The sequence below is a fragment of the Puma concolor genome, chromosome C2, assembly GCF_028749965.1.
Source record: "Puma concolor isolate L17-30 chromosome C2, mPumCon1.1.hap2, whole genome shotgun sequence".
In the NCBI taxonomy this organism is placed as follows: domain Eukaryota; kingdom Metazoa; phylum Chordata; class Mammalia; order Carnivora; family Felidae; genus Puma; species Puma concolor.
In genome coordinates, this window is record NC_141675.1 from 109887652 (window position 1) to 109905655 (window position 18004).

The window sequence follows — 18004 nt, forward strand, 5'->3', positions numbered from 1 at the left end:
TTTACTAGTTCTGAGGGATGCAAGTAACTTGAACAGACACAGAATGTGTGGCCTAACAGAACAGAGACAGTTTAAACAAGTCTTTTCAATAGGAGGTAAGCACGATGATGGGGTAGCAGGAGTTGCCATGGGAGCAGAGCACAGGGTCTCCAAAACTAGACAGGAGATTAGGCAATGTTTTCCAGGGAGGATAAAATCTAAACTGACACCTAAGAAGGGACATAAAGGAGGTTGGAGGGGATATTTGCCGGAAGAGAGGAGAGCATTTGAAAAGGTCTTAAGGTAAGAAATGGTCAAATAAGAGAGAGAACCCAAAGGAAATGTGTGGAAAGAGAAGAAGAAGCAAGAGAGTTAAGCAGAGGCCAGCACATGGAAGGTCCTGAGGCAAAGTTAAGGAGTTCTGTATTCACCTGAAGCGCCCTGTTAAACCATTTTAATCACAGGAATAACATATATATCCGCATTTTAAGAAAATCACTCTGGATGTGATAAAAAAGAAGTCACAGCTAGAAAAGGCCAGCCCTGGTGTTATCTATGTCATCAAATTTTCCTCGGCTTATTTGTTTAAAAGATGTTTGTCCTATTAAACTATATAATTCACTAAGAGAAAATATCTTTGTGTGTGTGTGTGTGTGTGTGTGTGTCTATTAATCTATTTCTATGCAGGTATTCAACAATTTTTTAATGATATAATGAATGAATGAATGAATGAGACACAGTTAAGATGTTATTAAAGGATTGCACAAAGTTAATTCAGGGATCTTGACAAGAGTAGAGACGGTGGACCTAAAGGTAATTGGACAAATTCAAGAGGTATTTAGAAGCAAAATGTACGGGTCATTGAAAGTGATGGGAATAAAGTTATGAAGAGGCAGGAACAATTTCTAGTTTACTGCCTTCCAAAGCTAGGATGATGGTGACACCTTGTCAAAAGCCTCCCCTGAGCCATCTAACTTTTATCTCTCGTGATGCTCCTGCCCTCAGCTTCATGCTCTTCACCATTTTTTTTTACAAATTATTCCTAAGACCGCCCTGCACAATTAGCCATCTTCATACTGGGATCTATATCTCTTGACCTCCTCAAAATAATATTTAAAACTCACACTTTCAAAGATTGGAACAAAGAAAAAAAGTGATAAAAACTTAGGAAACACTTAAGCCAGAAGCAAGAAGATATCACACAGCTGAAGCTTAAAGGTAAAATAAGCTTAAATGTAAAACTGAGTGGCCATCATCATTAAAAATTATGGTGGAGGATGGATTATGTGTAAGATACTGGATACAGATGATTAAAGAGGTGTATTCCTCTGGGTTTTTTTTGAAATTTTTAATGTTCATTTATTTTTTAGAAAGAGAGAAAGAGAGAGAGACAGAGCACAAGCAGAGGAGGGCAGAGAGAGAGACACACAGAATCTGAAGCAGGCTCCAAGCTCCTAGCTATCAACATAGAGCCCAACGTGGGGCTCGAACTCACCAACCATGAGATTATGACCTGAGCTGAAGTCGGAGGCTTAACCAACTGAGTCAACCAGGCACCCCTGTATTCTTCTATTTCAAAGAAAAGACATTTATGTCCCATAATGCATATGTGTATGAAGAATATACAGCAATATAAGTGCCAAAGGAGAGGCAAAGGTAATATGGTCTACCTGAACTCAACTGTTGGAAATATTCCTGTGTAGTGGGATGCAGAGAAAGTTTAAGAAAGGACTTGGGAAGCTCCAGATGTCCTAAATCTCTTCTCAATAGAGCTCTGGATCCCTGTTAATGACTATATCAATCCCTATCTGGTGGGTTTTTCCATCAGAAGAATATGATGTACCCCAAGTTCGAAGTTCTTGCTCCATCCTGCAGCTGGCAATATTCCTGAACAGATATAGCTAATATCTAACAGCTGAAAGTATTTGGATTGGTATTCAAAAATATTCGTAGTGCCAAATGTGAGAAGCACTGATACTCATGCCACTCATCAAATGGGCAAATTAGTTATTTAATTCTCTGAAACCTCAGAATCTTTTCACACTCATATCCTCTTTGCTAAAAAAGAGATATCTGGAGAAGTGAGATAAAATCAGAACAGGTCATCAGGCGTATAGAAACTAGACTATCGGCATTAATATTTCTCTCTCAGTTTGGCATGTTCACCTTAATGAAAATACCAGAACAGCAAGCAGTTTTCTTCTGGTCTCTTGGGGAGATAAAGTGCAGCAGAAACCTAATGCTTTTAATATGATCTATACGCTTTGGATAGTCTAAAGTGTCATGGGAGAAATGGATGCAAGAGATAAACTCATTACAAAAACAAAAAACAGAAATGACATGATAGGTAATGTAGCAACCAAGAATGAGGATGTAAAGAGAATAGAAACAAGACACCTAAGAAAGAAACCATACATACATGTCTGTAGATCTCATGAAATTGTGTGTGTGTGTGTGTGTGTGTGTGTGTGTGTGTGTGTGTGTTCTGCTAGTGTGGTGGTTGTTGTTGTTTCTTTTTAAGTGTAATGAAGAAATAGCCAGCAGCCTTTTCTTTCTACTAAAGATATTCGCCAAGCAGCAAAGTAAAAATATAAAGAAGAAAAGAGAGCTAAATACATCTTTTATGGTAGCGAAAAATTCCAAAAAGGGGAAAGAAGGGAGGGTAGCAAAAATGAACAAATCAAAACCTATCTAATGGAACTGAGGTGGGACTGAGAAAGGAGGATACAAAGAAATGATACTGGAGAAATTCAAATGGCCTAAAGTGAAACAATTTAAAATTCAGCCAATACAGGAATTCGATAGGAAAAAAATGGATGTATTAACTAAACGGAAGCAAGCACTCTTATATATATGTCTTGGTAATATTTTTACTGTTAATTTAAAGGCAAAGATTTTATGAAATTAAAATTAGTAAAGAACCGCAATCAGACCAACTTTTACTTGCTAAAAGGTGAGAATTCTTCGGGTTAACTTCCATAACTTCCAACCAAATCCTGTTACCATCATGGAAACATAGAGAAGCCTCCCACCCTTACAGCTCCCCAGAAAGTGGGTCTTTAGAGCAAACTGTGATGAGTACAGCAACAGGACAGGCTTCCTAGAAAAGCAGGGGTAAAAGAGAGTCACTAACTCAGTTTCCAAAGTCAACCTGAACCCAAACAAGTGACTTAACACATGTTAACAAAAAACAGGCTTTGCGTATCTGAGTAAATAAAGTCAGGAAAATCAGCAAGTATGTCACTCTAATATTTGAATGGCAGAGAAACATTGTGCTCAGTTCCTCAAAGGCAGTAAAGCATGGAGTTAACAATGAATCTGTCAGAAAAATGGGTGACCTCCACATCAAAGCTATATTCGAGGAAGCATGGCAGGGTAAGGAAGAAGGAAGGTAGAGAAGACCAAGCCTGGTTGGAATCCCAGCTCTTTCCTTACTCATTCACTGTGTGACTTTTAAGTGGTAACTAATCTGAGACGTTTCTCCTTTTGCAAAACTAAGACAGTAATACCTATTTATACAAAGGTATTTTAACATGTGAATATAAATAATTTGTTTATTCAATAAATACTTTCATCATGTGGATGAGACTGCATGGGCCAAGTGCTGTCACAAGTATTGGTAGTTCAGGGATGAACAAGCAGAGATGGTCCCTGATGTCATGAAACATTCCAGTAGACAATATAATAACTACATATATGCTCAATAAATTGCAACTCGTATTTTATTTATTGAAGGAATAAGAAATGAACTCAGGGCAATAGGAAAGAAAGTCTCTTTGTATACCATAAACTATCACCTGCATGTAGGTGGGTCTTTCCTAAATCGAAAGCAAATGTGGATGATTTGCCAGAGACTGTACTATTTTGACACATGTACAGACATGTTTGACAGAGTAGGAAAGCTAGCTGATGAAAGAGGTAGATGAAAAAAACATGCCTGGATTTATGTGTACATGTGGCTTCTGTAAAACTCATCTCAGCTGCCCCATTACATATTTAACAAGATTTCCTAAATTGAAGCAGATACATATTGTGTTACTGCTCCCCTACAGACTCACTGTGAGTATCAAGAGAGTTTTCAGTATAATAAAAAACAAAATCAAATACTGCTCTGGGTTGGTGAATAGGTTGCATATTTAGCTCATTGTAGTCGTAGAAAACTGACTTATTCAAAAAGGATCTCACAATCCATACTCTTCATGGCGCTAAGTCTAGAGAAAATTCCTTCTCTCATTACATAACTGCAAGAGCTGCCAAAAGCAAAGACCTTGAAATTGAGGATAGTCTTCCTTCTGTTTTCAGAAGTCTCTGGCCTTTAACTCCAGCTTCTTGGGATTCTGTTTACGTTGTTACTACTGCAGTGACAGCTCTGTTGAGCTAGCCTGCAGTTCCAGAGTCTGTCTCTAAGCTGAGGCATTAGAACAGCTTCCAAGGAAGCATTACTTAATGTTCAGAAAATTTTAAAAGGTATAAGTCTAGAAATCTCTGTAACAGCAGTGGTTCTATCTCCATGCAGGACCCAACAAAAGCCCAATTGGAATTTCTCACTGAGATTCCAACAGCATGCCTGCATTTCCATGGTATCATGAAGAACTACAATGAAGAAATTTTAAGGAGCAAAGGCTAAATAACAATTTTCTATGGAAATGAAATAAAGAAAGAGGTCAAGTGGAGTTAAGGAGGCAAGGAGAATGAGGAGTGTTCTTTACAGGGATGCATTTCTATGATAATTGGAAGACTCTTTTCTCTGGTATTTGTAGGAAAAAACTATATCATCTCTATAGATATGTTTGCATTCGATTCAATAAATGATTCACGAAAAGGAAACAAAACAGTAGTCACTTATGTTTATTAGGGTTACAGATAGGTTTTTTTTCTTATTTTGCCTTTGGTGTTTTCTTTTTTCTAAAAGAGATGTATATTGATGTACATATTTGGTCAATAAAAATATATTTTTTTAAACATGAGATCAAATGATAGGCATCATGAGTTCCATGAAGACATGTCAAATATCTCTGCTCGGTCAGTCCCTTGTGATACAATTCTTTATAACTCATCCACCAAATCCGTATTAAACTCAGGACCTCATTATCCCTACATATGAGTGAAGCAGGGCTACAAATCCCAGAAATCATTAAACTAGGATAATAAAAGGGGAGTGATTTATTTCATAGCAGGATGGAGGCTATGTCTTGGAACCCAAAACCCAAGAAAAGCAGTGAACTTGTAAAGGGATTGGAACTTGTAACTAGAACCAGTTATTCTTTCAAATCTCCCTGGGGTTATTGGGCTTTCATCTCTGCTTTTTTCTACACATGCTTCATTGACACTTTCTGCAAAGAAGGTTCTTCCACTTTTCCATTCATGTAATAGAAAATTGCTGTCCTTTTCCAATTGGCTCCATTATGCCTCATACTAGACCCAAGGAATAAATAGAGAAGCTATGGTGACTTGAGTTTAAGCACTGACCCCTATTCACTACACTCATATTTTTTTTTTTTTAATTTTTTTTTTTCAACGTTTATTTATTTTTGGGATAGAGAGAGACAGAGCATGAACGGGGGAAGGGCAGAGAGAGAGGGAGACACAGAATCGGAAACAGGCTCCAGGCTCTGAGCCATCAGCCCAGAGCCTGACGCGGGGCTCGAACTCACGGACCGCGAGATCGTGACCTGGCTGAAGTCGGACGCTTAACCGACTGCGCCACCCAGGCGCCCCAGATTTTCTTTTTTTTTTTAAGTAAATTTTGCTCAGCAGTCTCCGCTGGTGACAAGCAGATGCTAGAAATCTTATCAGGTTCCACTGATCCATGACATGTTACCCCTATAAAAAACAGCCAAATTTGGCCACTACTCCAAAGCTTCTGTGACTATACAAAAATTTGAACTAGGACTTTATCCATTTCCTGTTTTCTGGAGCTAATGAGCCTAACAGGCTTATCTTTCTACTCTCCAAAATGATCATTTCACAATTCCTCCTTGTCCTCTTCTCATAAAATTTTTAACACATCCTCATACATAACTTAAAAACATATGCAGTGAGGTGGGAACTACCTCAAATTCCCACAACCAGACATAGCTATTTGTCTTTCTTTGTATTTCAATAGATAAAATTTCCATACATTGATCTTACGCAAGCCTCTCTAGCTATACTCCATATCTGCACTGTCCAATACAGTAGCCACTAGTTTTATGTAGCCATTAAGCATTTAAGGTGACTAATCAGAATTTATATGTGCTGTAAGTATAAAATGAACACCAAATTTCAGACTTCATATGATAAAAGGAATGAAAAATATTTCAATAATTCTATATTAATATATATTGAAATATTTTGATATTTTGGGCTAAATATATTGTTAAAATTAATTTCACTTATCTCTTTTTAGGAATTTAATGTGGCTACTAGGAAGTTTTTAAATTACCTATATGGCTCACATTGTATTTCTATTGGACAGTGCTGCTCCATATCCTATCCCTACTTGCCTACCCAACGTCTTCACCTCTGTCATTATTCCCCTTTCTTTCCAGTAATATCAGTTTGCCAACCCCCCCCATTGCTCGATCATTCTTATTAGCATACAAATTTACTTTATTCTATTTTTTAAAATTGTTTTTTTAACGTTTATTTATATTTGAGAGAGACAGAGGGAGAGAGACAGAGAGACAGAGTGGGACTGGGGGAGGGGCAGAGAGAGAAAGACACAGAATCCGAAGTAGTCTCCAGGCTGTCAGCACAGAGCCTCATGTGGGGCTTGAACTCCCCAACCATGAGATCATGACCTGGGCTGAAGCCTGACACTCAACCAAGTGAGCCACCCGGGCGTCCCTTTTTATTCTACTTTTTAAATAAGAATCTCTTTTGGTTTTTCTCTGCATTTCTCCATAGCTCTTCAGTACAAAATTCCTCAAAAGATGTCTGTATCTATAATTACTATCACCATTTCTCTCCTCCTATTGTCTCCTAAAGAACAAGTTGGGCTTGATTCAGGTCACTGTGGCATTCATCTTAAGGAGTCATATCATTTGTTCTACTCTTCTTATTCAATCTCTTGGCAATACTTGACGTGATTGACTACTCATTGCTTGTAATATAATTTTCCCTAGTCTTTTCTGACTATATAATGTCTCCCAGCATCCTTTTCTGGCTTCCCTTTTTCTTCTGCACTAAAATGCTTTAGTGACTGAGAGAACAATCCTAGACACCTTGTCTATCTTCCTCATCTAAACTTCACTCACTCATCAAGTTCTGCTCTTGGTTTTAAATGTTATCTATATGCTGATGATTCCATAATTTATTTTGGGACCCAAAATGCATCAAGGAGCTCCAAATCCATAAAGCCAGCTGTCTCCTCAATCTTTACCCTTGGGTTGTGAATAGGCAGTCCAAGCCTTGCACAATTAAAATCTACTTCTTGATATCAATCCTTCAAATTTGCTCCTCTTTCATCCTTTACAATCTCAGTTATGGCATCATATCTACCCAAATGCTCAGGCCACAGATCTAAAGGTCATTTGTCATTTCTCTCTCAGCCCCCACATTCAGTGTGTTCTCCTAGTCATTTTTCAGCATCATCACTACAGCTCAAGCCACTCTCATGTCTCCTAGAATATTACAAAACCTGCTTCTTCCCTTGCCCCACTTTAATTCTTCTTGCACAAAGAATATACAGTGTTCTTTTTAAAGCTCAAGTGAGTTCATATTACCCTTCTGTTTGCAACTCTTTAGCATCTTTGCTAAATCACAATTGCAATAAAATCCAACTGTCTTAACACGGCCTGTAAGTCTGTATGTTATTTGACTTTGGTAATTTCTTTGATCTAGTTTTTCATGATATTCTCCTTTTGCTGGGCTCCGGCTATTCTGAATCTCTTTCTACCTCTAGAACACACCAAGTATGTTCCTATCTCACAGTCTTCACACTTGATGTTTCTTCCTCTTAGAATACTCTTTGCCCAAATCTTTGCATAGTTGGCCTTTTCTTATTATCCAGGTTAAATATATTGCAAGAGAAAACTTCCCTAATTGACCTAGATAATGTGTTACATATCTTCCACACCCATAATCCCTTTCTATTCCCTTATTTAATTTTCTTCACAGTATGTGAAATTTCTATCCCATTAGAATATAAGCTCTTTAAGGAGAAACTGTTTTAATCCTAGCCCAATTTATTGAAGACACTATACACTGGGAAATTGTATCAAGTTTATTTAACATGATATGCCCACCAAAAACCCATGCAATAATCTAATAAAATTGAGGTCTTCTATTACCTTCAGCTTCTCCCTCATATCATCCCAAAGTCAGAATTCTGCTTTTTGCTGGACTGTGTAGTTTGGTTACAGATGTAGTCGAAATAGGGCAGAAAATTCACCAGCTGCAATTCAATATAGCACTCAACTGATTTCTTGCTCTGAATATCAGAAATTTTAGATTTTAAGACAGTTTATAGGCAGATGGCATTTTTCATGAGAGATTTTTATATTTGCAATGCTATACCCTTTTTTTCTGGGCTGGTGAACTTCCTTTCCCATAAGACTTAGTCTTATTATATGCCAAGAAAATATGGGAGACAGTTTATTAAGTGTTTCCTCATCCATCCATAAGTAAAACCATTCTGCCTCTTTGAATGAAAAAATGTTCACTGTCATTAATATTCCACATTTTTTTCTCACTGTCGGATAAATTTCTGTCAAGTTACATTTGGTAGCAAGGCATACAAACTCACTTAACTTAAGCAAATCAGAAAATGTATCATAAGAATACCAGAAATGTAGCCAAACTTTCCAAAGAATGTAATCATTTGGGAACCAAAATTACTTTCTTCAATTTTCTATTTCTCTCTGCAAATCTCTGCTAGTCTCTTTCAACAGTGACATTTTTCTTGATTCTTTGATTAACATAGCAGACTAGCCACATAGTTTTTCTGCTCTTTATCATCCTGTAATTTAAGTATCAACAAAAACTAATAAATTCTGACTTCAAATTCCAAGATCCTGGAAAAGGAGAAGGGTTGTCTGGGTTTGGATCATGACTCTAAGTCTGGTCCAACGGCTACATTATGGAGTCACATAGTCCACTGCTTACTTGGCAGTTGTTCTGGTTGCAGACTTTTAAAAAGAGAACAAATGCAGATTCTTTAGGAAGGTAGGGTGGGGATAGAGAGGTGATAAAGAATAAAAAAATTTGCATGTCTAATATAATACCAGAAATGGAGGAAAACCTCACTTCTATTGACTGCTTACTGCTTCCCTAGAACACTTCAGTTATCAGGGACCATGTATTTCTACTTGTCAAGCAATGCCAAACACATTACATATAGGAACCCCAATAAATAGGTGTTTCGTAAATGAATGAATGAATACCATTTGTCAAATAGGAGATGAGGCAGAAATAATTATAACATAGAAAATTGTAAGCCAGAAGTGAAGAGGAAAAATCATAGATTTGTGAATTAAAGAATGGATAAACATTTAATAGATATTGGGGTCTGAGAGCATAATCTTGCAAAGATAATGTAGTAAAAAAAAATCAAAATATGCAAATAATCTTTGAATTATTAAATAACCTATACTTTATTTATTAAGGCATAGGAAGCAATTGTAGGACCTAATGCAAATCAAACTATTATAATCTCCTAATTGTTCTCAGACTTATCTCTCCAATCTTCTAGAACATCACTAGAATGGTGATTATAGATATGTTGGAGATGGGCAAGATACCAAAATGAGTTGTGGAAATTGCTAATGATAAATTTAGCATTATTGACACTAATATTTTCCAAATACTCTCCATCTGCATAGCTTTTAACCTTTATCTGCAAAGCTTTCATATTTTTCTCTTTTCACCTTAAGCATAAGATTACTAATAGAAATTTTATACCTTACATTAATAGGATAAGAAATGGTGTTGGATTTTTGTTAATAGGTCAGGTATATTTACAACTGTGTTTATAATTGTACAGCCCTGAGGAGCTCAGAGATAAGCTGTAGGCTTTTTAGGGTGTTCACACATATCACAGAGGAAGGTAAAATGAACAGCTTATTGTTTGCTCCTCAAACAAATGAAAACATGATAAAACAACACAGAGATGTGCCTGCCTCTTGAAAAGGTAACTCACATCTTTTAAAGCTATTTAATATACTAGTAATGTTGTTTGGTTTGAAAATGCATATTAAAATAAAGTGGATGTCCTTGATTTTTCTATTTACAGTGGTGAATCTATTTAGACTTTGAATGACACAATTCCTTCAATTTAAATCTGTAAAGCTGAGTTCCATTATTCATAATTGTTAAACATTCACACTTAATGCATTTGTAGGAAAACTTCATTTATATTTTTCCATCTTACTCTCATAATTATTCTTTAGGGAATGTAAGTTTGACAAAAATATATTGTTCAATCAAAAAAAATCAGGCATTGTCAAAACTACTTAAATAAAAAAAAAAAAAAAAAAAAAAAAAAAAAAAAAAAAAACTCCTTGCCCTTAAGTTGCTACTGGGGGAAACAGCCATGGAATCAGAAAAGTTGGAGAATATAATGAGAATTAAAGTAGAAGTTAGTAAGGATGTTCGGAGAGTCCTTAATGTACACTGGGAGGATCTTACCCAGTGAAGGAGGTAGAAATCAACCTGATACTTTAATAATAAGAACAAGGCAGCCAGGCAAAGAGAATAAGAGGCTCCCAGGAAAGGTGGAGCCAAGAGATATGTGCAAATATTGTGCTTATTTGACAAATGATCAATATATGGATTTAGCACATAGTAACTCCAGGATTGCAAGTCTGTAATCTGTACTGGTTATGTACTGGTTCATTTACTTTCCACTACATTACACTATATCCCTTATACAAAGGTATGTCGTGATTATGCAAAATGATTGGAAGATTGAAATTATCTGATGACTGTAGCTTATAGAGCTTATTAAAATCTGAACTGAAAATGAATACTTTTGGCCCTTTTAGCATTTTGGTATCAGGCTTATTATTGTTTAAGCACTGTGTGCTATCTCATTTAATTTTACAATAATGTTAGGATATATACACTATTTTCTTCATTGTGTAAATAACATTGAAGGAGAAAAACAGGTTAAGAAAACTGTCTAAGAATATACAGCTATAAAGCAGCAGGGATAGTATTTACATTTAGGCAGTTTAACTCCAGTGTCTGTGCATTTTGAAACTATATAATATTGACTACCAGACTCAACATTATTATAACTAGATTTGTGGAATAAATAGACAATGAACTGATACATATTTTTAAGTGGTATTTCATTTGTGTTCTTCCCATGTATCTTATGTTGTCAGATAATAATTCAAGTGTTTGTTCATGTTTAAAAAGTTGCTGGAGCAATAAATCCTGAAATAAAGACAAACTACAGAAAGGGCACACTGTATACTTGTGAACCTAGACCAGAAATAAACAACACTGAGGCCAAACTTAGTGAAATTATTGGACTTTAAGGAAAGAAGTTCTTTAAATATATAGAATAAAAATTTAAGTTACTAATAAGGAAAAGAAAATTGGATTTTTATTAGAGTTCTCAATAAAAATATTTTTAAGGAAAGAAAAATATGTCAACATTTTATATCAAGCTAAACTGTCCTTCAAGTATAAAGACTATAGACAGTTATTAACATGTGAAATCTTAAGAATGTTGATACCAGGAGACTTATCTATGAAATGAAATAGAAAATAGGCTGTAGAGCTACAAAATAATTTCAGAAGAGTCAACCTAAGGTTTGCAGTTTAACGTTAAATATATTTAGCTACAATACCAATATTAGAAGGTGTACATCATTGTGACAAAATAATATTAAGAAACACATGGTTTAAACATATAGAACTCATATAAGGAATAAAAATGGGAGGAAAATAAAAAATAAAATCCATAGGCATTAAAGTGTGCTGTTGCATTTATAAGAATTATCTGAAAGTAAAAGTTATCATTTGAAACAAACAAGAAGAATAAATTAAGTGCAGTTAATATCATACATATTAAAGCAAAAAATAACATTAATAATATAAAATTGGAAGGTAGAAGATAGGAGGGAGTGAAGAAAACAAATTCCCTTATTGCTTATGGTGGAACTAAGAAAGATTTCAAAGAGGAGATATTAATAGAAGTATGCCAATATACAGATATATAAGCCTTCCTAAATTCCAAAAACAAAACAAAAACAATAATTTGTGTAGTGAAAACTTCATTAATTATAACATAGAAAAACATGAAACAACCCAAACCAAATACAAATATATAATTTATGTTAAGTGGAAAAGATGAAATAAAGATTACTTACTAATGAAATGAAGATTTTTTTCATATTGGTTCACAAAGCAAAATCCAACTCTACTGTTAGATTTTTATGTTTACAAGAGGCACACATAAACCACATTCATTCACAAGGCAAATACGAAAATAATTGGTAAAAAATATACCATGCAAATACAAATAACATATTCTAATAAAATACAGTCTTAATGTAAAGCAAGGTAATATTCAGGACAAAAATTTCTAACTGCAACAAAGGACACTTCATAAAAAAAAGGATATTTATAGCAACAACTTTCATATACCAAAAACTACAAGAAATAAAAGAAGTAACAAAGACGTACACTACTCACTAATAAGAGATTTTAATACACCTTTCAAAGCTAGACGGATCAAGAGGACAAAAATATTAGTAAAGATATAGAAGACTTGAGAAAGACTTACAATATGTAAGCATAGTAGATAATAAACTGAATTGTGTCTTATGAAAAATGTATCTTTTTTCCCAAGTGTACATGTAATTATTATGCAAAACTATCCAATATTAGCTCAAAAAAGACCTTAAAATTTTCAAGAAAATAGAAATGCAAATAAGGTACTCTAATCATAATTAATGAAATTGGAAATTAATACTCAATCAAAAAATTAAGGGACTGCAACTCCCATCTGAAACTGCAACTAAGTATCTATGCACTAAGTCTGATGTGGAAAGGCCAACACCAATACTGAAACAGGAAGAAATAGAAAATTTGAACAGACTGATAACCAGCAAAGAACTTGAATTAGTAATCAAAAAACTCTCAACAAATAAAAGTCCAAGGCCGGATGGGTTTCACAGGTGAATTCTACCAAACATTTAAAGAAGAGTTAATACCTATTCTTCTCACACTATTCCAAAAATTAGGAAAGAAACCTTCCAAATCCATTCTATGACACTATTACCCTGGTACTAAAATCAGATAAAGACACAACAGTAAAAGAGAACTGCAGGTCAATATCTCTGATGAATGTAGATGTAAAAATCCTCAACAAAATACTAACAAACCAAATCCAACGATACATTAAAAAGTCGTTGACCACAATCAAGTGGGATTTATTTTTGGGTTGCAATGATGGTTCAATATTCATAAATCAATCAGCGTGATATAGCACATTAATAAAAGAAAGGATAAGAACCGTATGTTCATTTCAGTAGATACAGAAAAAGCATTTGACAAAGTATAATATCCATTCATGATTAATAACTCTCAACAAAGTAGGTTTAGAAGAAATATACCTCAACATAATAAAGCCATATATGAAAAATCCACAGGTGACATTACCCTAAATTGGGGAAAATTGAGAGCTTTTCTCTATAGTCAGGAACAAGACAGGGATGTCCATTCTCACCCTGACTCAACACCACTTTTATTCAACAACTATTCAAGACAACAAAAATAAATAAAATACATCTAAATGCCAAGGAAGAAGTAAAAATTTCACTATTTGCAGATGACATGATACTCTACATGGAAAATCTGAATGACTCAAAACTGCTAGAACTGATCAATGAATTCAGTAAAGTCACAGGATACAAAAATCAGTGTACAGAAATCTATTGCATTTCTATATCCCAACAAAGAAGCAGCAGAAAGATAAATTAAGGAATCAATTCCATTTACAATTACACTAAAAATAATAAAATATCTAGGAATAAACTTAACCAAAGATATGAAAGTCCTCTATATGAAAACTATAAAATGTTGATGAAAGAAATTAGTCACAAAGAAATGGAAAGACATTCCATGCTCACTGACTAGAAGAACAATTATTGTTAAAATGTTGATACTGCCCAAAGCAATCTACACATTTAATGTAATCCCTATCAAGATACCAACAGCATTTTTCATAGAACTAGAATAAACAATCCTAAAATTTTTATTGAACCACAAAAGAGCCCAAATAGCCAAAGCAATCTTGAAAAAGAAAAACAAAACTGGCAATATCATAATTCCAGACTTCAAGTTATATGCAAAGCTGTAGTGATCAAAACAGTATGGTACTGGCATAAAAATAGATACAGATCAATGGGACAAAATAGAAAACCCAGAAATAAACCTACAATTATATGGTAAATTAGTCTTCCACAAAGGTGGTAAGAATATGCCATGGGAAAAATGCAGTCTCTTCAACAAATGGTGTTTAAAATGGGTGGAAGTTATGAATATACATTTCACCAAGGAAGATGTACAGATGGACAACAGACACATGAAAAGATGCTCAACATCTCTTATCATCAGGGAGATGCAGATCAAAAGTACAATGAGATCACTTCACACCTGTCAGAATGGCTAAAATAAAAAACACAGGAAACAAGTATTGGTAAGGATGTGGAGAAAAAGGAACCCTTGTGCACTGTTGGTGGCACACCAGTGGGCACTGATGTAGCCACTGGAAAACAGTACAGAGGCTCCTCAAAAATTAAAAATAGAATTACCATATGATCCAATAATTACACTACTGGATATTTACCCAAAGAATATGAAAACATTAGTTCAAAAAGATATATGCACCCCTATGTTTATCACAGCATTATTTATAATAGCCAAAATATGGAAGCAGCCCAAGTGTCCATCAATAGATGAATGGATAAAGAAGATGTGATATGTATGTGTGTCTGTGTGTGTGTGTGTGTATGTATATATATATATATATATATATATGTATATATATATATATCAGGTAAAGACACAACAATGAAATAATTTATCATGCAAATGTGTTTCATATATATACAAATATATAAACACACAATGTATGTATATGCATACACATACACAATGTATTTTATATATATATAATGTATATATGTATATATATATTATACATATATACATATATACACACATATATACATATATATATAAATGTATACATATATATGTGTATATATATACATATATATTTATATATGTATATGTGTCTATACACGTACACACACACACACACACACAGGACAATTACTCAGACATAAAGAACGATGAAATATTGCCATTTGTGAAAACATGGATAAGTCTAGAGGGTATAATGCTATGTGAAATAAGTAAATCAGAGAAAGACAAATACCATATGATTTCACTCATATGTGGAATTTAAGAAACCAAACAAATGAGCAAAGAAAAAAAGAGAGAACCCCCCCAAACAGACTCTTAAGTATAGAGAACAAACTGATAGTTACTGGAGGGGAGGTGGGTGGGGGAGGGGTTACATAGGTGATGGGGATTAAGTAGTGTACCTGCTGTGATTAGCACTGAGTGTTGCATGGAGGTGTTGAATCACTGTATTGTACATCTGAAATTAATATTACACTGTATGTTAATTAACTGGAATTTAAACAAAAACTTTAAAATCTTTTTTTTTTAATTTATAAAAAAAGGCATGCACTCTGTTATCTCGTTATTGCAGCCCAAGCAGACTAATACAAGCAATGGACTGAGATTGAGAGAAAAGTGTAGAATTTGGTCCCAGAGAAGGCTGGAAGAGCAGGTGAGCACCTCTCTGCAGAAGATTTGCCTTTATATGAAGATCAATTAGAAAACCTGTGAAACGTTTTAAGAATACTATGATTCAATTCACATTTCTGAGCAGAACATCTTAACAGAAGAACGGAGGTGAACCAAAATGTATAACTGTTCAAAAAAGATATTGTTGAAGTCCGGGACAGAGAAACTAGTAGCTTGGATTAGGATGGTGGTGGGAAAGCTAGAGAGGAAGGACCACGGGCAAAAGGTATTTAAGAGGTAAAACATAAAGGACTAAATAATGAAATGAGTTTCTTCATAATATTAAGTGAAAGAGCCAAATTCGAAATTATAGATTCATTATGATACAAGTAAAACCCTGAGAAACATAGGGTAAAATATATAAATTCTAGATAACATTCTCATTTTTCTGTTTCCCGGGGTAATAAAAATGTGGTTATGTTATACTTCTCCTTTTAAAATAAAAATAATATTTTCATGTAACCTCCACACAATTACTGTGAGGGTCACTCCTCAAGGGTAATTGAAATGTAACTGTAGGTTTTGCTGAGATTTTGTGTAGAATTAGTAAAATCAGGTGAGGCCTGGCATTAGGAATTATCTGTGACATTTAAATATACCGTGGAGAGTCTACCGGAAAAGTGGTATTCTAGCATAAGAAGATCCATACAGAGCTGAAATCATTAATAAGGCTCCCCTGGTTAATTTTCTTGAGACAGCTTTTTTTTTTTATATACAGGTAGACAATTATACCTCTTTTACCAGAAGCAAGCTTCCCAAACCTTCTGAGGCTTGGCTTCATTTATCAAGTAAGGGTCCTGCTTTCTCTGTAGAGGTGTTATGAAGACACAATGAGATTAAGCCAGGTAGAGTCTTTTGAACAGTGTCCGTAGTATGCTAAGTACTCAGACTGAGAGTAGTAGTAATAGTGATGATGGGTTAATAATTAGTAGTGGTAGTTCTCTCCATACTTAGATTTTTAATGCATGGTATATGGTTAAAATAAAATGATTTTCACTTTATGTAGTTATGAGACGCAGGGTTAAGTCGAGAGAAATTATTCATATCACATGGGAGAGAAAATCGGTTTACTGGGATTTTAGGAACGGACGTTTGTATATATAATTTAGTAGAAGTCAGCAATTCCAGAATTGATTGTCTAGGTATTATTCGGTGCTCACAAGTAGCATCTTCTGCTAAGATGTCATTTGATCGTTCTTGAATGAGAATACTTTGCTTTTTAAACCCACAAGGACAACTTGGGAAACAAGTTCAAAAAAATCTAAATCCTCAGGAAATGGTGTCCACGTTATCTAGAGAGCCTTGAAAGGTCAAAGGTAAAGGAAACCGATGGAGGGATTGCATTGAAAGAATGGGTCAGTGTGATCCTCCAGCAACATCAAGGCACTTACTAGATGAGCACTACCTTTTTTATGTTGTATTCATTAAATAACATGTTATATAAATAAAAGTACACTTTCTGAGTAAATGATGTCTCGCACTCCTGGTTGGTCATCCACTAATAGACATAACACTAGTTGTTTAGTATCAAAATTCTGGCTTTGCCTTTCTACTCCATCTCTTAGTGTAGGACCTGGAGCAGGTACCCAATGACTCTGAGCCCTACTATCTGCATGTGCAAAATGAGGAGCTCACAGTTCCTTCACATGACTGTTCTAAGAAGATATAAATAATATAAAATATAGAAAGGACTTCACAGATGGCCTGGTACATAGGACAAGGTTATGAAATGGTCATTTCTCTCCCCTTGCTTCTTAAATCCGTAACTATTTTTTAGAACATTTTTTCAGAGGAATACAAAATAGTACATTGGTGTACAATGGGATAAAACATACAGTTTCAGATCCTTTTCACTCTTAAATTTTATCTCTATACAGGTGCAAGAACAGATGATTGTTTGTAGAAATATAAATTTTCAATTAGGATATACTTAACGCAGATTATAAAATTTCAATTAGGATATACAGAAAGCAGATTTGATTGATGTCTAATGGACACATTAAATCCAAAATTAAAACTACAATAAAGAATTTCCAAGTTCAATGTTTTGTTATTCCATGTCTTTATTCTATTTTCAATTGAGCTGGAAACCTCTTCCAACTTCTATTCAGGGAAAACATTCTGAAAGGAGTATTTTAATGAGACCATTTGTGTTCCTAGTGCCTTGCTGAGTGACAGGTTACGGAAAGCATAGATAAATATTGTTTGA